Genomic DNA, 23,404 nt, shown 5'->3' with positions numbered 1-23,404 from the left:
AAATAACAGGAGTTGATAGTGAGTTAATCAGAAGGTTTGGAACAATATAAATTGCACTAGCGAGTGGTCACGATCTTGACAATGAAGCTTTCTCTGTTTACGCTAAAGAAACTGCTGAAATATATGTATCAAAGTATAATTGGTACAGGATGCCAGTATGTGTCCACAAAATTTTGATGCACGGAGGGGAAGCAATTAAAAGGTGTATGTTACCTATAGGTACTTAAACTTTTTTATTTTTGCACAACATAAAGAGTCATTAGACTGTAAAAATGACAATAGTAAAAAGTAAAGCTTAAATTATTTATTGATATAATAGGAATGATGTCAGAAGAAGCACAAGAAACGTGCAACAAAGTGTACAGGAGGGTGCGAGAGAAACATACAAGAAAAATGGATCGCCTTGTGACCACTGAGGATCTGATAAACACAATGTTTGTTTTATCAGATCCTATAATATCATTAAAACGGGGACTTCCGAAACATAAACGCGAAGCATTGCCGGACGAGGTTCTTCAGCTTCTCAAAATTCAAAAAGGCGAAGTAGCAGAAGATAATATAATAAAAAACCAAGAGAAAGACAATAATGATGAAGAGGAAGATCAAGAAGAAAACGATGACGATGAAGAGGAAGCAGAAGAAAATAATTTTGCGTTTTTCTAAACTTTTCGTTAATTTATTTATTTTATAATTACTACTAAAAAAGGTAGTGTGGTTAATAGTCCTTTGCATTCATGCCATTTCGTCAAAATAGAACAACCAATTCAAATTTAATATCTTAAAGCTTTTCATTATTATAAATACTTAGAAAATGATGTCCCTTTATCTCTAGTTGAATTTCTACTTTATATTAAGTATGTGTTCTGCTAAAGTACCATTTCCGGTTGATGGATTTGATTGTGTTTTCCGACGCACGCACACACACTTAATGCTTTGAATGGTTATTAATATCGGTTCTAGAGCCTTAAAAATATACAGATTAATCAAAATCTTGAAGCATATTTTTCATGATTATAATGTTCTCTTCACATAGCTGATAATACGTGAAAGAGTAAAACGATTAACAAACGCACATTTTTATTAGTTTCCTTAAATGATCTTAACTTAATAACAACGCTATATCAATAAATTTCTAACCGTCAGAATTTTGTCGCGCTAAAATCATAATCTGTCCCACTGTGCGCCATGTAGTAAATAAGGTTTGGCCGATAGTACATCACAGTAAAACTACTTGTAGTGTAACGTTATTACTTGTTACGTACAAATTGCTAGCGATTTGTTCCATAGCAACTAGCAACGTTGATAGGTTTTAATCAAAATAAAGTAAACAATCCAAATCATAATGTACAATGGACATTGTACATTGTAAGTCACTATCAGCGACAGAACATTTAGTTTGTAAATATATCGTTTGAAGTCTCTTTAGCGTCTTTATATTAATCCAGTAAATAGTTTCTCAAGCCGTCTTGTGTAGCGTGAAGTATCTTATCACTAAAGGATACATTTTAATGTTACCGTGGTTTACTGCATCTGTAGCTATTGAATAAAATGTGTCTTGCTCAACCAATCACTTCACGGCTGGTTCTATGGATAGAGGAGCCAGTATGGAACTTGCTATGCTTTAGTCCTTATTAATTTCATGTCACCAGCAATTTTGGAGTCCGGGTATATGATAGGAGCCAGTTTAGATGTGCAATCTAACGAAAGGTAAGATTGTCCATGCACTATGTTATGATAAACGTTTGTAAGTTCTGCTGCAGGAATTTTCTTCGATGATGACGTGCCCGCTTGGCATCCAAAGAAGTCCGCAACAGATTGCTTGGTTTTCACCTGTTTGGCTCTATCCTGATGTTCGACATCCCTGTCATGCTGTTTTACGTCATGGAGTCAGCCACTGGCCACTTTGAAGTGCATTTTGCACAATGTGCAGATAGCTTTGAACACATTGTTCTCACAAGGTTTTATCCAAAACTAAGTAGTCCCCAATCATGCTTGTATTGGCAAAGGCGTTTACGTTTTTTAGAAGTAACTGATTCGCCGCCACTGTACGTGCCCACATTTTACATTGCACAAAAATACAACAAAACGAGGATATACGAATTGAAACGAATGAACTGACGCGGCCGATCGGTGATCGTAGACCCGCTAGTAATACTTCCCAACTCGAAACATTTTCGCGGTTAGTTTTAGAAACCTCTCGCGCACCTCTTAACTCCTTTGCGTGTTCTCTTGTTGGTTGTATCTTGCTGCTGCTTCCAGTTCTATAATCAGGTGACTCAGTCTGGGGTGGTTCGGTAGTGCATATTTGTGTCCTTTGTTGAGGAAAATCTGTTCTTGAGGTGACGGTTACGTAGGTTAGGTTTGTTGCTCTAGGGTGAAAAGTGAACGATTCCTGTTGTTGAGTTAATCGTAGTTTCTCTTCTTTATTTCTTTTTTCAACCATGAGTTTGTCTATCTTTCTTTGTTTTCTTCTGCAATTATCGAAAAGGATACCGTTCTTGTGTTCTTTTGCCTGTTCTATAATTTCTTGTAGCTCAAAGTAATGTAATCTATTAGTGAGTGATATATAAATAAAAGTAGTCTGTTGTGGTCTATTTTTATGTCTTGTTTCTTTATTTTATTATTGATATGCTTCTCTCTTATTTGCCGTTTCTGTGTACTATTCAAGTGATGAGGTAACTTGTATTTAATGTATGTCGGAATCAGCTTGTTGACAGATATAATCTTATCTAGAAGAATATATCTAGAAGAAAATGATTTGTATGTAAGGTAAGTAAAATATGTTGTATATAAAGAATATAACTAAAAATTGTCTTTTTTTTGGAAATATGTCAAAAATGATTATGAAATAAACTTTAAATTTACACTTCGTCACAAAAGTACTGACGGTCTACTGTGATGGTGGTTGGAGTAACCGGTCGTATGGGTACAACTACAACGCGGCTTTTGGAGTGGTAAATCATAAACGTGTTTGTATTTTCTTTTGGATTGCAATTTTAAAGGTTGTTATAATAGGCACAAGAACAGGAAAAATATTGTTCTTGGGAGTGCGAATCAAGTATTGTTCAATTTGTGCTCGTGCACAAAACCAAAACAGTGTAGTTGAGCACATTTGTTTTAAAAACTGGCAAGGATCCTCCTTAGCTATGGAAACAGATTTAATCGTTGAAGGATTTTGCAAAAGTGTAGAATTCCATGGATTCCAGTGTTTTATATCAAATACAGCGAACATGGGTGTGGAGTTGAAAAAATCGAATGCACAAACCATGCAATAAAAAATTATGGAAAATCCTTGCATAAAATAAAGATGGATTACCTAGCAAGGACGTAAATATATTACCGTCCCAATTATAAAAGAATTCCAAAAGAGCACACAAAGCAGAACCACCGATCACGTGTTTAAAAATCACCAGTTGTAGTGGTGATTTTGCAAAGAGAGTGGCGTTGTAAACGTAGAAACGATAAACCGCTTGAGATTAACTGAAATTTTATATCACATTAATGGTATGGTATTACTATGTATTATTACGACATACAGGTGATTGAAAAGTAGGCAGCAAAATTGAAATCCCGTGTAGAGCAACCAATTTCAAGTTGAACTGAATGAATAAAATATCACACCCATATAAAACTAATGTCGAATATCTCGAAAGCAAAAGCCGACCAGAAAAACTTTATTCTTTCATTTCGACTTGAAATTAGTTGCTGTACATGGGATTTGAATTTTGCTGCATACTTTTGGATGACCTGTATACTATTACTAATTGTAATTATTTCTACATAGGCGCAATAAAAAATTTATTAAGAAAAGCGTGTAATTGATTCACAATGAAGTGAACAATAAGGCAGAACTGTATTGGTATGTCGTTTTTGGCAAAATTGAACTGCGGAAAAAGGTTAAATTTAACCCAGAGAGGTTCATTCCAAACGCGAGCACATATAACAGCATTGCGCTACAATGAAGGTATTTTATTTGTTTCAAATTATCGCTAATAAAATTATTGTATATTAATTAATGTTGTTGACTTTTGTATCGTAGGTCATTCATGGCAAAAGTATGGCTTACAAAAAGGTGGTGGTGGACAGGTTGGGCAGCAATTTTTAAGATACATTGAGGTTTCACCAGAGCAACGCAATCAAATAGCAGAGTAAGCTCTCTGCCCAGTATGCTTGTGACACTTATATTCAGGGAAAAAAAACTCGACTAATTGCTAAATTAGAGCTAAAAGACGCCAAATGACAACTTCTCAAAATTTAATATATCGGTTACTTTATAATAAACTATTTAAAAGTGCCGGTATGATATGATAGTGAAAAAGAAATAGTGGCTCGTGCAAGATTAGAAAGGAAGTTTCGCGTTACAGTAAAGCCTGCTGACTTATTTGTAGATATTGATAATAGCTTTTTGGAAGCATCACCGGATGGTATTGTTAATCTATATTGAAAATTTAAAAGTAATTATTTTTTTCTGGTATACCTATAGGTCTTATAGGCGACGATTCTATTATTGAAATAAAGAGCTTGTACAGCGTTCATAAAAGTGGAATGACATTATCCGAAGCCGTTACAGTAAAAAAAATATATGCTTAGAAAATGTGAATGGAGAAATACGGCTGAAAAGTATTTGAAAAGTAAACTATTGCTGCTTTTTTATAGTCTACAAGAACATATTATGCTGTCAAAATAACTTGTTAGCTGATTTTTCTTACTGACCGAATATTAAAAAAAACATTTAATTAACACCCATTGTTTAATATTATTTAATTTTTAAGTTCTATTTTCTATAACGCTAATTAATTCTATCCGCTGGATAATAAAGTTTATTTATGTTATTATGTTTCGCTTTTTATTTTGGATTAATATTGTTTTTTAAACATCCATACAATTAATATACGCATAATATCCGAAAATTGCTTATTGTTGGTAAACTGCATTAAAAAGAAAAATTTCTAATTAGCGCCATCTATGAGGCGGATGACAAAGCTTTGATTTTTGACAAATCTGTATAAATCAGTAAAAGATTTATACAGATTTCTTTACGAATTCCCAATATTCCGACAAGATCGCACATTTTCTATTTTACCCAAATTTCGAGATAATAACAATTCAATTTTACGTTTAGTTACACGTAATCTCTTCCTACATTCTACGAGTATCCTTGAAGCGTTATCGTCTCAATTTAGTGTTTACTTTTACAACGCGGAAAACTTCAATGTGTAGAAAAATGTGTGTACTTCAATTTTATGCATTCACTTTTCCATAATAATTTGCCATGAAGTTGTAACTTGGGTAAAAACCCTTGTAATATGTTAGAATCGTATGTAGAATAAAATGCATTCTTTGAACATAAAGCTCTTGAAAATCAGTCGATGTCATATATCGGTAAGGATGGCAACATTGATTCAGGTTCACGTAAACCAAGTATTAACTGCATCATACTTAAAATATTAAATTATCTTTACAATTAAATACTGTTCTTAACAAATATATAAAAAAATAATTAGAAAAATAAATTGTGTCTAAAAATGTAGAATAATTTAAATCGTGCCATCTATTAACGGGAAACAAAACTATATTTGCCGCCAGGTGTTGTCAGTGACGCATGATGCATGAGCTTTTTCGTTGACATCGCATAACCACGCGTAACCATTCTTGGCATTCTTGCTTTCCGTTTAAAGCGTTTAAAGAAGAAGTTTCTTCTGTGGTGTTAGCAGTTTTTATCAAAAACAACGTTGTAGAAATGTCCAAATATTGCATATGGAATATTTCCAAATGTTTCTTGTAATGTTTACGCGAAAACTTCCATCAATTGTCATCAAATAAACACAAAAAAGGCAGATTTTTAAGTCTGCATTTCGAAGATGGATGAGGTAAGAATTTTTATAAAAAAAATTTATAATGAATGAAACCACATATCAATACATATTATATTTTATAGTATGACCTACTATGACCGACTTCTTAATAAGAGGCATATCATTTAGTAGCATTTAGTAGGATGCAATTATGTCAAAAAGAAGTTATGTCTTTAATATTATTAAATTAATTTAAGCGAATTATAACTTAAAAAGAAACAGAAATAAGCCATACAGGAATAAGGGGTTCCCTCCGATCCGGCTGGTGTGGGTGCCAGGCAGGATGTTGTGTCTTTATGTTATCTACAGGAATAATTCAAGATTAGGAGTCTGTCTTAAAAATCAATGATTTTTAAGACAGACTATCGTCTTATTCTACTACTATCGTAAAGACCGAATTATCACTAGTTGAAGTTAAAATTTCAAAAATTTCACTTCTGTATAAGTAAATAAAAATCCTCAAAAGTGCTCTTGGGTTCATTATCTTAATAGTGATTAATAGTGAAATTGTAAGTATTTATAGTTATGTAATTAAGTAGTTTTATAAAAGAGATGAATTTCTCCATATTTCTCGGGGGTAAATACACAAGAGCTTGACTTTTAATCCGATAATTTTATTTTTACACGAAAGTTTTGTTACCATGGAAATAACTCGAAATCAAAAGCATGATAAAATCGCGACAGCTTTAGCTGGAGCGATTTTATCTTTTAATTTTGATTGAGAGTTATTTCCAAAGCGTAACAAAACTTGAGTGAATTAAAAATAAAATTATCCTGATTTAAAATCAAGCTCGAGCGTATTTTAGGGAGATTAATACACGACAATTGCACAATTTATCAACAATTTTTAATTATTTATTAACTATTTTTGACTTACAGTGCCGCACTTTATTATTGGCACAGCAATAGTTTTTCATTTCACGACTGTTTTTAAACCAAATTAACAAAGGTATTATGTGAAAGTATCTTTTCTATATTGTTTAATTAATTAAATACTCTATGCAGTTATTTTTGTATAAAAATTTATTTTTAATAATCTGTTTTAAATTAAATTGACAAACTAGTGCTTATTTTCAACGCACAAAATTATTGGCACAGTTAAAAAACAACTATTTTAAAACTGCCTTAAACTAAATTAGTATTTTGTAGGTAACCCTTTTTGTTTGATAACGGCCTCCAAACGCCTTGGCATGGAGTGAACCAAATTTTGGGTTGTTTTCTGCTCAATATTGTACCATTCCTCTAACAATGCCTGTTTCAGCTCCAACCTGTTAGTAATTGGAAGCTTTTTGACCCGTCTATCCAATTCCTCCCACAAATGTTCAATCGGATTAAGATCTGGAGACTGCGGTGGGTGTGGTAAGACATGTGGGGTATTATATGCCAGCCACATACGCACGATATGAGCCGAATGCTTTGGGTCATTATCGTGTTGAAATGTGTACGTGGGCGACAAATTTAACTTTTTGATACTTTTATGGAGGTTTTCTTTTAAAATATTTAAATAATCTGACTTATCCATAATACCGTCTATAAATACTAACTCGCCTACCCCTGCAGCTGACATGCAGCCCCACACCATCACCCCTCCTCCACCATGTTTCACTGTTGGTGCAAGATTTTCTTTATCAAACGCTGTATTGGCTCTTCTCCATACTTTAATACGACCATCAGATCGGAAAATGTTGAACTTACTCTCATCTGAGAATAGTACTTGATCCCAGAATGTATTTGGTTTATTCTTATATTCCTTTGCGTACTCCAGGCGCTTCTTTTGGTTACGTACAGATATTAGTGGCTTTCGCCTCGCAACACGCGCTCTATAACCAGCCTCGTGTAGCACTCTTCTGACGGTTATGGGATGAATATCTTTACCAAAATCTTGTTTTACTTCAGTAGCAATCTGTGTTGACGTTATTTTTGGATCTGCTTTGACTTTTCGGATAATCTGCTTGCGTTCCCGATCGTTTAATGTTCGGGGACGGCCAGTACGCTTAATACTTTTGAAATTTGATGCTTTTTTAAATCGGTCAATAACACTGCGAATAGTATATCGGCTTCTGTTCGTTATTTCCCCAATTTCAGTATACGATCTGCCTTGGTTGTGCAAATGAAGAATTATTTTGCGCTCTGATTCTGTTGTTTCTTTCTGTTTTCGACCCATTTTCATATTTAACTAATACTTTAGTTGATAAAGACAAGATGGAATTCGATTTAAAAATTAAATTAACTGTCAATAGGGGGAAATACGAACACACAGTTAGGATGTTTGACATTTCGGCTAAGCATATAATGTACGTTTGTACCAATTGTTAAGTGTGCCAATAATTTTGTGCGTTGTAAATAAATACTATTTTGTTAATTTAATTTAAAACAGATTATTAAAAATAAATTTTTATACAAAAATAACTGCATAAGGTATTTAATCAATTAAACAATATAGGATAAATACTTTCACCTAATACCATTTGTTAATTTGGTTTAAAAACAGCCATAAAACGAAAAACGATTGCTGTGCCAATAATTAAGTGTGGCACTGTACATAATTATAGTTGTCAAAAATGTGACGTAAACAAAAGTATATATATTATATGGTAGTCGCGTTTTAATCAGTTATAAAATATCACGTGATTTATTCAGTTGAAAAACCTAGGTAACTTTTATCCACTTAGAAATTCACGTTATTGGTCGAAATTTTAAACGATCGTTACTCTGTTTGGTTGTATATTATTGGAGTGCATTAATCAGAATTAAAAATAAAATAAAAAAGGGGAAAAGTAAAACTTTTTATGAGAAATAATATTTAGGTAGAAATCCACTAACACGTTTTAAAGAACATGTTAAAGACAAAAATTCTACTATTTTTAAACACCTTTTAGAATCTAATCATAAAATAAGACTTAAAAACATAAAATTAATACATCACCAACCTAAATAGTTAAAACTAGACTTGCTAGAAGAATTTGAAATGTCGAAACAATCGAAAAACAATTCTGATAAAAGGTTTTTAAAAAAAAAGACCACTTTTCCTCCATAATTGTTATAAATTAATCAATCTGAGACGTTTCGGGAACACCTCCCATCTTCAGTCTACAAATAGTCACTCGTAATATTATCTACAAAAAAACCACATCAAAAGACCATAAAAATCTCAAACCACACAAAAAAAATACAAAAATTAATCGGTGTCGAATGTTAAAAAAGTTTACCTCTAATCTTGATATGATGATTTAAAAAAACAATATTTTAAAATTACTTTGCATACATGTATGTGCGTCATATTGTACAACTGTTTTGAAATACCATTGTACGAAGTTTCAAGGTTAATTTTACTACCCAAAAACTGGAATTCGTTCTTCCTTTCTACCACTCCCAAACGTCTTCTATCTATCTCGCTTTATATATTTAATCTATCTAAGATATTCGCGTAATGCGCTCCAATTATCCCAACATCAGTTTTGAAATTGACTGCGTGATTGATATTTTTAGTTATATAAATTGATTCTAAATTTTTCCTTATTAAGGTATTATTATTTGTATTGAGAATCTTGGGGTTTTCAAAGTCAAATTTGTGGTTTAATAGTACAGAATGTTGACACAATGCTATTTTATTATTTATTTTGATCTGTTTTGAGTCATATTGATGTTGTTGAATTCGTTTTTTCAGGTGTTGTTTTGATTCTCCAATATAAACTTTATCACAATTCATACAATTTAATTTATAAACGGTATCGACCTCGTCTATCATCTTAATTTTATCCTTCATATTTGAAATCAATGTGTTTATTTTATTGTCATTGTATTTTGCAAATTTAATTTCTTTAAAATCATGATCTCTGAATACTGAAGTTATTTTATTCGTTAATGACGGTATGTATTTAATCTTACAAAACTTATTCAAATTTGTTATTTTATTAGTTTCGTCATTTATATTTCTATTATCTTGTTCACTATCATTCTTCTGATTATGTTTATCGAAATAGTGTGTAATTAATGATTGGCCTTCTGTTTTATCTTTTGTTTTACTTCTTAAAAAATATTCTTTTTTATATTGTTCTGTAGGTCTCGATATGTGAGAAGTTGTATTGTTATCTTGATTATCATTGTCAATAGAATTTTTAATTCTATACCAAGCATCATTGACTAATCTTTTAGGGTAGAAATTTTCTAATAAAATGTTATATAATTGTTTTCTTATTTCTTTTGGGAAGGCATTGTCTGTAACTGAGATAGCTCTTTTTATGTAATTGTTCATGGTATTAATGATTTGGGACTTAGGGTGATTGCTATGAAAATTTAACAGTCTATTGCTAGCAATTTCTTTTTTATACCATTTCGTTGCAATTGAGTTGTTGTTTCGATTCATAACCAGAACTATATCCAAAAAGGGTAATTTATCATTATCGGGCGTTTCTACTGTAAATTTCAATCGATCATTGTAACTGTTGAATGTGTCCAATAGTTTTGGATATTCATTCTTGGGTAAGATTAGTAACAGATCGTCTATGTACTTAGCAATTAGTATCGGTTTTATTTTGGTTGTTTTTAATTGTGTTGTTATTAAATCGTTCAACACTATACCACTCAAATTCACGCTCAAACTGGACCCCATTGGAAGACCGTAAATTTGTCTGTAATAGTTATTATCCTGTTTAAAATAGCTATTAAACGTGCAAAGTTTAATACCTTCAATAAACAATTTTTTATTTTTAATTACAGTGTGATCTTCTATATGTTCCCAGTTTATTTCTACTAATTCTATCATTTTTTTGTAAAGGTATGTTTGTGATCATATTTAATATATACCGCAAATTCGTATGATCGCCCGTCAACTATAATATATATATACTATATATACTATAATATTTTTCGTTCACACCCATAACATAGGTTCTTTTTCCAAATTTTTAATGTTAATTATTTGAACTTTTTTATAGAAAATATTTTATATTTTAAGAAGAATAACTTCCATACTTATAAACCTTGGCATATATCAAGATTAGGAGTCTGATTTAAAAATCTATGATTTTTTTTAATCGATAGGAAATGAGTCAAGAGGCGTAAATGATAAAAAAAGTGCGGAAAAGTGTAGTACTTACCGAAAAATAACTTTAAAGTTGCGATTTGACGTTTCGTTTTGGAAGTTAAAAGCAATGTTAAATATGCATTTTCGTATTAAATCCTAACCTGACATTGTTTTATTTATAGCCACGCACAAAATAAAAAGTTATTTTCACTAAACTTATTGAGATTACAACATATTTTCAGATGAAAACCTTATTTCTTAGGCTATCAATGCATAACGACAATTACCTGTCGTTAGATAGAATTGTTTCAACTAAATGTGTGTTAATAGACTTTGTGTTAATAGATTGTGTATCAATTGATCTGTCAAACTACTGAAATATCTTTATCTATAACTATTGAATTATCTATTCGTTATACATTTGATTTTTGACGGGTAATGACACCCATTACTCATGACTGACAAAGTGTTGAATAATGAAGCCATTATAGTGAGTTTAGACATGCATGGATTTAGTGGCGCCAATAAAAACTGGCGCGCCAGTAAAATTAAATTGCATGTGTAAACATCAACTGGCATGCAAGTTGAAATCATGCATGCATGGATCAGAAAAGTTTGCACCCTTCTGAAATTACTGGCGCCAGTGATGAGTCTAAAAACATGTAACCATGACAACATAGATTACTATCCACAAAAATACAAAATTTTTTAATGTCAAATTTAGGTTATGTTATGACACGATCTTTTCGTCGTTTCTTTTTCTGTATTTCTTTTATCTTTTTTTCCACTAAAAGTTTAGCGACTATTTTGCATGCTTTGGAAAGTTTACTCAACATATTGTACTCTGTGCAATACACTTTAAAAATGAAACTGGCGTATCACTTATTTTTGTTTTCCCACATGTAGTGTAAACCTTTACTGGCGTGCAAATAGAACTGGCGCAACTACTGGCGCCACTAAATCCATGCATGTCTAAACTCACCTTTATTCCACAGTTCTGACACGGCCTACTAATCAAAAAAATAAAATATTAACAGAAATGACAGCTTTCTTATATTGAGGTTATGTCTGAAATGTCTATCAAGTTTTTTTTTTCTTGATTTTTTTTTTTTCAAAATTAAATAGTTGTAGATAAAGTATAGTATTCAACTTGCGTATAATGGATGTTACTCAGATTACAACACTCGCTCGCTCGTGTTGCAACTTTATCTTCGTAGGTAACAGCCGCCATTATACGCTTGTTGAATAATATACTATTAAAATTCGGTTTGATAACAATTGCACAAAGGCTTGAAGTTTGGTAATTTTAAGCTATTTAATCTAAGTACAGAGTCACCGCTTTGTACTTTAAGTACAGATTGATCTTAGATTACTTATCGACAGACAAAGACCGGTTTTAGATAGAGAAAGAATCAAGCTTTTAAATGGCGCATTTAGTTTTTCGCTATCTCTAATAATAAGAAAGATATCAGCTAAGAAAATAGATAGAAAATTACGGATACAAGTTTGTTGCTATCGAACAAGTGGAGGAGGCTGGAAACTAGAATTCGTAAACATAAAACTAACGAAAATTCCAATATTTTTAAGCACCACATAAAGACTGAACATAATATAAATTATGGAGGAGTTGAGCTTTTACATTCGTGTAACAAATTATAAAAATAATTATAACTATCTACTTATGAATGAACAAGTTCAATTTTTCCATAAACCCATCTTGGTATAATTTTACAATATACATGTTGCTTAAAAATCGTCAATCTTGCTTTTATCGATGTAAAATCGCCCAAATAAGAATTTTGTGTAGAAATTAGATTTTGAATTAGGTTAATTTACTTTTAAACTAGAGAGAATTTCCCAAATGTCGGATTAGATAGATATGGAGAAGGGTGTGGGTCAAATATAAACACCAGCTATAAAAATAAGAATAACTATAGGAACTCAATCTATTTTTACAATTGATGACTATTGTTTATTCTGTTCTTAGCGTTACCTAGGTTGCACTACGAGGAAATGAACAGAGACGCAAACCAAAAATAAAGTATAACTAGATATACTTTATAATTTGTAATAGAAAAATTTAAGGTTCGTTATCGGATGGATACTCATTTGCGATTTCCTCCAGGTCCCGTTGCTCAGCTGGCTTCATAGGGTCGTACTTACGTAATTGCAACTATTCGATAAAATTCTTTTATTACCGTTTCTAACTCCTCCATAGTTAATCTGATACTTGTAATTACTGGTTATTGCGCTCATTTGTTTCTGTTCAGTGTCTTTCTTGTGGTATAGGGGTCGGGGTAACTTAATCGCATCTTGACTATTTATGTTTAACAGTTCCATGAAGTGTTCCTTCCATCTCTCCCTCAGTATTAATCCGTTTTTATCCTTTACAGGGCTATTTTCAACTGTTTGTTTTCCTAGCGAGTTTTCTAAGGTCCATATTTAAAAAAAAAATATATTTGATTTTCCTTGCTGTTTATTTTCATCCAGTTTCAACCAGTGTGATGGTCAGAAGAAAGAAGTCTGGTTCACATTGCTGTTTCTTTTATATCTACTACATACAGGATGTTTCAGATTTTTGTAGCAGGACTTTAACAGTCGATAGATCTTTTAAAATTAACACAAAAACTTCATATAAACATAGGTCGACAAACGCTTTGTTTTAAAGATATAGGGTGTTGAAGTAAAAATTTTTAATTAATTTTTATTTAATATTATTAACACGTGTATTTCAACCGATTCTATTCAAATTTGGTACACCGAGGTTTTTTGGCATGAGAAAGACGATTATCGAGTCCGTTTTACTATAGCCGGAAGAGGGTACAAGAAAATTGAATTTAACACGTTAACGAATAAGAAAAATGAATTTAACACTGATCAACAACTACTGGTGATTTGACACTTGATACAATAAACTAAAACATTAGTGAACTTACCTACTTTGTTTCAATGGCAAACATTATTATGCCTATCTTTAACAATCCTCTAAAAACATTGGTCTGTATCGAATAATAAAAAGAGGATTATCTTGAAAACGATAAACTTTAGCACATTTTGATAAGAGTACCCATTTTGCTTAAAAAGTACCGAGAATAAGAATTTTTATTCAAAAAGCCAAAAAATATACTGTCAGAAAAGTTATTGTTATTTTAATCCGTAAAGAATACGTTAAAGAGCGCTCTCTACCGGTTATAGTAAACCGGACTCCATAGTCGTCTTTCTCATGCCAAAAAACCTCCGTATACCAAATTTGAAAAGAATCGGTTGAAATACACGTGTAATATTAAATAAAAATCAATTTAAAAAATTTAATTTGAACATCCTGTATCTCCAAAACAAAGCGTTTGTCGACCTATGTTTATATGAAGTTTTTGTGTTAATTTTAAAAGATCTATCGACTGTTAAAGTCCTGCTACAAAAACCTGAAACACCCTGTATAATTTTTGCAACTTCTAGTATAACTTAAACTAAAACTAGAACTAACACTAGCACTATCACTAGAACTAGCACTAGACGTCACTTCGAACTTGTTTCTGAAGAAGGTTGCAACATGGCATCCGAAACATCAAACATTTTTTCAAAAAACGCACGTTTTAACCCGAAAGTTTCTAGTTCTCGGTCTAGTGTTAGTTCTAGTAATAGTGCTAGTGTTAGTTCTAGTTTTAGTTTAATTAACACCGGCCGTGAAAGCCTTCGTACTTCTAGTATAACTGTTTCGAAATGATTCCATTTGTGTTCAATATCGCCCATCTCCATTTAAATTAATCTATTTTCAGCCAATTTCTTTGTTAGAACTTGCTCATCCCTTCCCTAATTATATCCGTTCACAATAAATATATAATTTTGTATTTGTTAACAATTTTTCTTTGAAAGTACTAATCTATAACTCTCAGGATAATTTCATATTTTCCCTGCATACCTTTATTAGTTTCATTTAAACACTAAATATACATATCAGCAATAAATTCAATTCAAACGGCATTTTTAAGTATTCAAAATGACTTGGCTGTGTAACATTATTTCAGTTGTCACTTATGTCGACTTGGTTGATAATTCTTTCTCCATAATCGCATTTTCTTCCACGACTTAATTGCTTAATTACGACGAAATTACCCAACAAGAAGATATTATCTTCGTCTTCCAACACGCATAAGTTTAGTTTAAATTAACATTAATAATGAAACTACTAAAGTTTTAACATAAATGCCGTAACCAATGTAATGTAAAACGTAAGTTTTTTTCAATTGCCATAATTTTCTACCACTATGTACCATGTGAAAGTATTCACAGTAATTATTTTTTCTAATAACTATGAAGTGTCGAACAGATAGTACATATAAATTATTGAATTACAATACTTATTAATTAATTAATTATATACTACATGTTTTTCTTTTTGTTTCAGCTTGTGTGTGAATCACCTGGATTTATGATGATCAATCATTGTGCAACTAAAATGGGGCCATTACATTGATAGTAAATATTTTGTCTCATGTTCAATGGAACTTCCTTTAGTAGGTTTATCAAATTAATTTTGAAAAATGAAAATTGATGCTGAATGTGACTTTCCCCTGTCACATGTGGGTTATTTTTATACTAACATAAATTTGTGTATTATTTCCACAATATGCTGCTGAGATGTCTCAATAATTTCATATTTGAGAAATTTGTTAGGAACCAGTCTTTTATGGCTGTGCTATGGATAGGTGCGCAAGCGTTCTACCAAGATTGATTTCACAGAACTTGAATAATTCTTTGCGGAACGCTCGTGTACGTGCAACCTGTACATTTTGGGATCTGCTTTTTTGATAATTTGTTTTATTAAAGTTCCCAAAATATTACTCTTCCTTATAACTCTGCTTACTTTTCTGTGTACTGGATATGACGTAACTATTAATTAATTATTTTGAGTCCTTCAAACTTCTGTATAAGTATAATTTTTAAAATTATCTCAATGTTTTGAATTTGAAGAATATGTTGCTATCATACTTGAGTCATGATGCTCAATGTCGATAATGATTGTTGGAAACAGACTCCTCTTGGCCAAAGAGGTTGAGATGAGATCTTTTCGAGATATATTTCAGAATGTATTTCACCATTATAACTATAAGATATAAGCCGATCTTGCTTATAAAATGCACAGGCTGGTTCGCTAGAAATGCGATTATTTCAGGTTCTTTGTCGAAAATTATGATTACTGTTTTGTGCAGTGGTTCCAGGTCAAACTCGGACGTTGGAGCTTTTCTTACTAAAAATGTTCAAATTAAAACAGTTCAGAAAGAAAAGCAAACTGAACCACTAATAAAGTTCAAGCTTGTACTAGTATGCTATATAAGACACGTTAGTGTAGATTTAAATAAGATAGAATAAAAAAGTAATTATGAACAAAAACGAAGTTATTTAGAAGAATAATAATTTGAAATGTATGTGCTCGAACTGCAGTTGCTGGTATAGCTATATGTGTATACAACTAACGCTCGTAAAAATGCCAATGTCAAAATTCTTACTTTTGAGTAAATTAAGAAAATAGATTTTCCATTTTTTTTAGCTCAATGCAAGTCGTGCTCAGTTTACTTCATTGAAGTCAACGTTTGATAATTATATGTGTCCATGTAGAACACTTTACCTGGATTTTCTAGTCGATATTGCATAAACTTGAATAATGACCACTTAACAGATTGTCCTAGACCAGGTATGGCGAACCTTTTTTGATGTCCGTGCCACAAAGTCATAAAAATTCTCTTTTAAATATGTGACGTGCAACAATAAAGTTTCATTCGAAATATTAGCGTGGTGAAACTATACGTAAGTATAATTAAATAAACAAATAAAAGCAATTCTTTAAACAATTTTTTTATTAATAAATGTTTTACAAGAATTGTTTTTAATGTGATTTTTGTTGCTGTACACAAGATGATAAAGATTTAATATCTGGTTCATATTTAGTTAATTTCAACAGTACGCATGCATAACTCGACTCATCCGTCATTCTATTCCTATATTTATTTTTTATAAAATTTCATTCTGAAAATAGATATTCACATGCCCACGTCGATGAAAATATTGATAAAATTGCCTTTGCTAATATTTTTAAACAATTAAACGTGTCAGGATTTGAATTCGATATAGTTAGAATTTCATTCTGCAATTTTATTTATTTTATCCAATAATCGATTACTTTCAATAATTTCTAAATCATTTCTTAAATCAACATTTTGGTAGAACAGTTTAGCTTCGGATCCGCAGAAGCGACTTAAAAACATTATGTTATCGAATTTCTTTTTTGGAATCGGAATTGGGCCCTCATAAAGTAGTTCTGGTTCCTCTGCTTCTCGGTTTCTGTTCTGTCCAACACCCGTCTTCTTCTTCTTCTTGTCCAGTATAATGTCAGATTCCCAGCCCCCAGAATAAGATTCCCGTAACTGTACTGTCCGTGGATGTTGTTTTTCAAAGAGAATCTCAATAATGGGTCTGGTCTGAAAAGAAGCTTTTTTTTGTAGGACGTGGTCAAAAAGTATTTACTCCAATGTTTAAAGAGGCTCCTATCACATTCGATTACTGTAAATGGGGAAGGTTTTGAGCGTGATGTTCGTACATGTTCATTCCACTGTGAAGGCTGCTCAATTCTATCTTTTGTGTTGATAAGGCCCATATTTTTGTCACACTCCATGTAACTATGTCCCCTAATTGGAAACGTAACTTGAACTGTATCGAAACGATCTAGGTCATGAACAAGGTGATGAAGAGATCTGAATAGCGTATAATTTTTATTTTGCCCGGCACAACTGTCGCAAAATATATCAAGGTGTCTTACTTCAGGTGACAAAATGTTTTTGCAAAAGTGGTAAAGCATAGAGACCACATCATCTGCTCCCTTTTTTGCAATGGTCTGATCATATGTGAAAAAGTAAGATTCGGCGGTAGAAAGAACATGGATATTGAACATATAAAATGACAACTGACGTTTATAATATACGTCATTTGTTGGAATATTAGGCACCGGCAGATTCTTCATAAAATCCATGCAGATAGATTCATAAGAGGCAGATTTTCTTGCTTTTTTCTTTGCTAATCTTTTCCTCTTATAAAACATTTTAGCTTTTCTCAAATGTAACTCGTTAAGTACGGTTAAATTCCGTATATCCTTTTCTTTTGCGATGCACTCTTCTGGTGTACAATTTTCTTTTTCTTTTTGAAGGCATGACACCTTAGCCTGGATTTCGTCGCAGTTCGAGCAGGTGTCTGTTCTTGGATACCCAAATGAAATATTATATTGGGTATTAAAAATATTTCTGTAACATTCGTATGACGGGATTTTCTGGATTTATATCAGTGTACATATTGTGCAATTTTTTAATCGAAACATCATCAGGTAAATATAAATGTTTGGAATCATGCAAGCTATAGTGTGATTTCCTACCTTTTAGAGACTGAATATGGGAATGAATCCTTTCTATTGTTTGGTCTGACAGTTTGTGTTTACTATTTTTGTGTTTACACCTGTTGTCGATTGGAGGATTTCCTGTTGTAATGAGTGAATGTTGGATAGTCCTTATGATCTGAGAAGTTATCCCAAAAATTGAAAGAAATGCCTTCCTGCATATAGGAACCTCAATCGCATCTGTTTCACGTACCAATCTAACTTTGTAACAAAATGCGTGATTGTGCAAGTTACTGTCTGCTTCATTTTTTCGTGGTCTTCTACGTTTTATCTGATGAATTGAAATTAAGCCAGCTAAATAAGCACTTTGATTGTTTTTCGATCCCAGCAAATTAAAATCTTTTAACAAACCGTCTCTTTCTTTAACGGATACTGTTTCAAAACATTTTAAACGCTTGCAGGAGCAACTGTCACCACACTCATGGCTAGCAACACGTAACCTCTTATTAGCAGAACGTAATCTTCCTGTAACTTTCCTTTTTTTGTATTTCGTCCAAAACTTACAGACGTCTCATTTTCGTCTTCACTCGACATTATTAGCACTGTATTAAACACGATCAGTAAGTCAATAAGAAAATAAAAACTTCAAGCACAAACACATTACAACGAAATAACTTGTCACACTGACGCAATCGGATGCAAACGTCACATTTATGCAAGCCTGCTTGATGAGTCCGGTGGACTTAGAATGTTCTTTCGTTGCACACTCAAATTTCAAAGCCGATTTCTATGGACTAGGATTGATATTTCATTATGTGGGCTTGATACAAAGCTAGAGTCATGTCGTCGCTAACAGATGGCACCAAAATCTAAAAAATGAATTTTTGTGACTTAGTATGTTCTTCCCCTGGGATTTCGCATCGCGTACACTGTATTTTAGACTTTTTATTGTTATTTGTGTTGCTGCAAAAGCGACATCGTCTATAAGCTGGAAGAGGTCCAGGCTAGTGATGGGCACTATCGAATAAAAACTATCGAATAATTCGATAGTTGGTAAGTATTCGAATATTTCGATTGTTGTTACCAACTATTCGAATATTCGATTAGTTATGAACACTATAGAATAATTCGATTGTTGTCAAGTATTCGAATACATCGATGTTATAGAATTTATTCAAATGTTTGAATAACTATCATAATATTCGTTGATTTCTGAAACAGATTATCAAGCAAACGAATAAATAAAATGAAAATATAATTATTTTCATTTTAGTCGAATGCAAGTTATTCATTCAGCTGTTCTAGAAGAATCGCTGATCATACAATGAACAGTCGTCTGATAGTTGACTGAGACTCAAAGTAATGAGTTGAATCAAGTGAGGGAAACTATGGACAGTATGGACATAATGAGGATTTTGGCGTGCATTATAATTCAGTAATAATTAATTTTATAAATAGTACACGTTAAATAATTTATTTATAAATAAATACACTATTCTAGAAAAATGTATGACAAAAATGACAAATATATTAATTAAACAAATTTATATTACTTGTTGTATTCCTTCGGTTGAAATAAGAGTGCTTGCTTTCCTTACAGCTAATTCTTTATTTTCGTCAACTTGGGAATTACAGGTTACAACTTATTTTCTACAATCAAGCTTGCGGCAGCTAAGTTCGGGTTGAAGAGACGAAGTTTCGTAATGACGACGTTCGAATCGGAGATTTGACTAAGACTAACTTAAAAGACTAAATCGAGGATTTATAAAGGGGTGCGGACATCTGGAATTCGGCCCTCGCATTGTGGGGTCGAAGGCGTCTGGCGCCTGAAGGGCGCGCAGCTGCGAGTTATCTTAATTCTAATGACATTGGATTTTCTAAAATGAAAACGCTTTAGAAGAAGTGGAAATCACTTTAAGAGTTCATCCACTTTGGTTCACAACTTGAAAGGTTTATGACCATCATAATAAAAATATTCTTAAAAATACAAGAGAGTTCGCTTAAACTTATGGTTTAAGCACTTTTAGAATTCCACGTGGTGGTCCATGGGAAAAATACCAACGCACACACAATTCGTTATTACACAATTCGTTCATGTGCACCGGTTATCCAACATACTATTTAAAAAAATAATCATGTCGAGGTTTTTCCCAGAGAGTCTGTTTCGGCGTTCATTTATAATTTGTCCAGCTTTTTAAAATACTCGTTCTGAAGGAACTGAGGTAGCTGGAATGCATGAATATCTTTTATGCAGTTGATATATTTCAGGAAGTACACTTTTGTAGCGCTTCCAAAATTCAATCGGATTTTGAGTTCGTGCTACAAGCGAGATCTCTAAATATTGTGTAACCATCAATGCTGCAGTCGTGCATGGTGTTGAAATACTTTTTAAAGTGACAATTTCTTGATCAAAGTGTGACCAAATGTTTTCTTTATCATCAGTATTGTCAGTTGTAGTTTCTATGGTCGGTTTTTCAATTGTCTCACCTTTATTTTGTAAAATAGAGGATATTTCATCAATAATTAATTTTTTAACTATGTCACCATTTTCTGCAACACTAAAAGCTGCTTTTTTAAATCTAGGATCTAAAAACGTTGCTTTTGAGCAAAGTAAATTTGTTTCTAAGATCCCAAGTCGTGTTCTAACATTATCTTGTAAAACAAGTTTTAAAGATTCTGCACTGGTCGTTTTAGGAATGCGGCTTTTTAGCGAATGCTGTAGACATCTTATAAGAGGAATAATTAAAGACATTGTTATATACTGAGTGGCCCAAAATTCGCGCAACCAATTGAAAAAAAATGACATTGCGTAGCAAAAATACAAAATTTATTCGGAAAAAAACAAAATACACAAAATTAGTTTGAAGCAAGGCAAAAACCGACTCTCTGGCATCATAACAAATGTTCGAAATGACCTCCTTCTTGTTCGATGCACTTCAGACATCGCTTTTTAACAGCTTTACAGATGCGCTCAAGTAAAGGTTTATCTGCATTCAGCGTATCGACTTCGTTGGTTATGATGTTTTTCATGGTCTCCACATCTGGTAAATCATTTTTGTACACCCTATCCTTTAAAATTCCCCACACGGCAAAATCCAAGGGAGTCAGGTCAGGAGATCTTGCAGGCCACTCTACTCGACCTCGTCTACCGATCCAATCCGGGAAATTTTGATTTAGGAATTCGCGAACAATGATAGCGTAATGGGGCGGCGCACCATCTTGTTGAAGAGTTAAAACACGACCAGAAAAATCCGGGTTATTATTCATTTCATCGCGCAGTTCCATCAACAAATCAAGGTATGCAATACCTGTTACTGTTGCGTCGAAAAAGTAGGGGCCGACAATGCCGAAGGAGCAAACACCAAGCCATACTGTTACACCAGGAACGTTTAATTCTTGCACCGTGATATGCGGATTTTCTGTAGACCAGTACACGCAATTGTGTCTGTTGATTCGGCCATTTAATTTAAACTGTGCTTCATCTGACCACAAAATGGTTTTAAAGAACTCTTCGAACGCTTCACATCGAATTACGTACCACTCAGCGAACTGAAGTCTGCGGTCCGGATCGTCTTCTGTTAATGCTTGTAAAAGACGTGGTCTGTAAACATGCATACCTAATTCCTTCATTATTCGCTGCAAGCTGGAACGAGAAATTTCCAATTCATGGCAAGCCTTACGGACTGATCGCGCCGGTGTTTCAACGAAACTCTCAGCGACCATCTGTACGTTTTGTGCAGTTCGCACGCTGCGTGGCCGCCCCGAACGCTTCGTGTCATTAACAGTACCATTTTGTTCGAACCTTTTTATCAAGCGATACACAGTTTCACGCCTCGGAACTTGACTGTTAGGAAACTTTTCGGCAAAATCGGAGAAAATGTTTCGATAATCGGCATGATAACGGTAGTACGAGCTCACTAAAAACACGCGTTCCGCAATTGTGAACCGATAACGCGCTCCGGCTGCCATAGCTACACACGGACAACTGGTTGACACGGTTAACCTTGTACTAGTGGGGTGAAACCGGCGCATGCGTATTTTGTGTTAGCGTTGCGCGAATTTTGGGCCACTCTGTATTTTTCGCCTGATAATTCAATAGTTATTTTTTCAAATGGCTTCAAAATGGATACCACATCTATCAGCAGATCCCATTCTGTTGCCGTAATAAATTCTGGAGCTCTTGGTAGCGATGTAATGGCGGCTGATAATGGGTCTTTAATCGCTAATAGTCTTTCTGCCATAATTAAAGTAGAGTTCCATCTAGTAGATACATCTTGTTTTACTTTTAATTCAGGGTATAGCATTTGTTTTTGCATGCTTTTTAATTTTTCACATGCCACTGTCCTGTGCTTAAAATGAGCTACCAATGCTCTACATTTTTTTATTAATCGCATTACTGGTTCGGTTGACTTTAGAGCATCTGTAACACATAAATTTAAAGTATGCGCAATACATGGATGGTGTTCTTTTTGAAGCTGCCCAATTATGGCATTTTTTATATTAGCACCGTTGTCACTAACAATGCTAATTATTTTATAGTCAATTTCCCAAACATTAAAAATTTCTGATAAACCAGACGCAATGTTTACACCAGTATAGGCTTCCGGTATTTCTTTAGTTGCCAAAACAGCATTATGTATAAAGTCGTCGTAAAAAAAGTGACTAGTTACTGTCAAATACGCTTTATTGCTGTCCGAAGTCCATACATCAGTAGTTACAGCGACATGATCGATCAACTTTTGCTAACAATATTTTTACTTTTTCGCAAATTTGATTATATGTGTTAGGTAATATTTTCGAAGATAACAATTTTCTAGTTGGTGGTTTGTATAGTGGCTGTAACTTTTTAGAATATTCCAAAAACCCAGGATTTTCTACAATTGATAAAGGCTGGTAATCAATTACTATCATTTTAATTAAACTTTGATCTATTTGATCATTTTCAATTTCCGACAACTCGGTTTTTTTCTTCGTAACACACAGTACAGGCGAAAGGAATTTTCTCTTAGATTTTCTCCTAGTGTAATGAGAACTCCTACTTGGAAATGAATTTATATGAAGCTTTACTTGTTCAACTTCGTCGTTTGATTTTTTTAAAGTCCTTTACTTCTCAGACAAACCTCTCTTATCAAGTGGGGGAGT

General features: G+C 32.9%; 1 protein-coding gene and 2 long non-coding RNA genes across 3 annotated transcripts in view; all 3 read left to right on the top strand.

Annotated features, from left to right (window-relative positions):
- The window catches only part of LOC111414325 (uncharacterized), a 190,907-nt gene that overhangs the window by 73,793 nt on the left and 93,710 nt on the right, over positions 1-23,404 (top strand). The window lies entirely within an intron of this gene.
- LOC111416597 (uncharacterized) lies at positions 15-4,833 on the top strand. The gene is made up of 2 exons (XR_011641977.1): positions 15-3,964; positions 4,040-4,833. It is a non-coding gene; the product is annotated as an uncharacterized lncRNA (long non-coding RNA).
- Positions 5,611-19,809, top strand: LOC139431794 (uncharacterized). The gene is made up of 2 exons (XR_011641850.1): positions 5,611-5,870; positions 15,287-19,809. It is a non-coding gene; the product is annotated as an uncharacterized lncRNA (long non-coding RNA).

Source organism: Onthophagus taurus, chromosome 11 (assembly GCF_036711975.1).
Source record: "Onthophagus taurus isolate NC chromosome 11, IU_Otau_3.0, whole genome shotgun sequence".
NCBI classification, from domain to species: domain Eukaryota; kingdom Metazoa; phylum Arthropoda; class Insecta; order Coleoptera; family Scarabaeidae; genus Onthophagus; species Onthophagus taurus.
The sequence above is the reverse complement of the archived record's forward strand: the minus strand, read 5'-3'. Positions and strand labels throughout refer to the sequence as shown.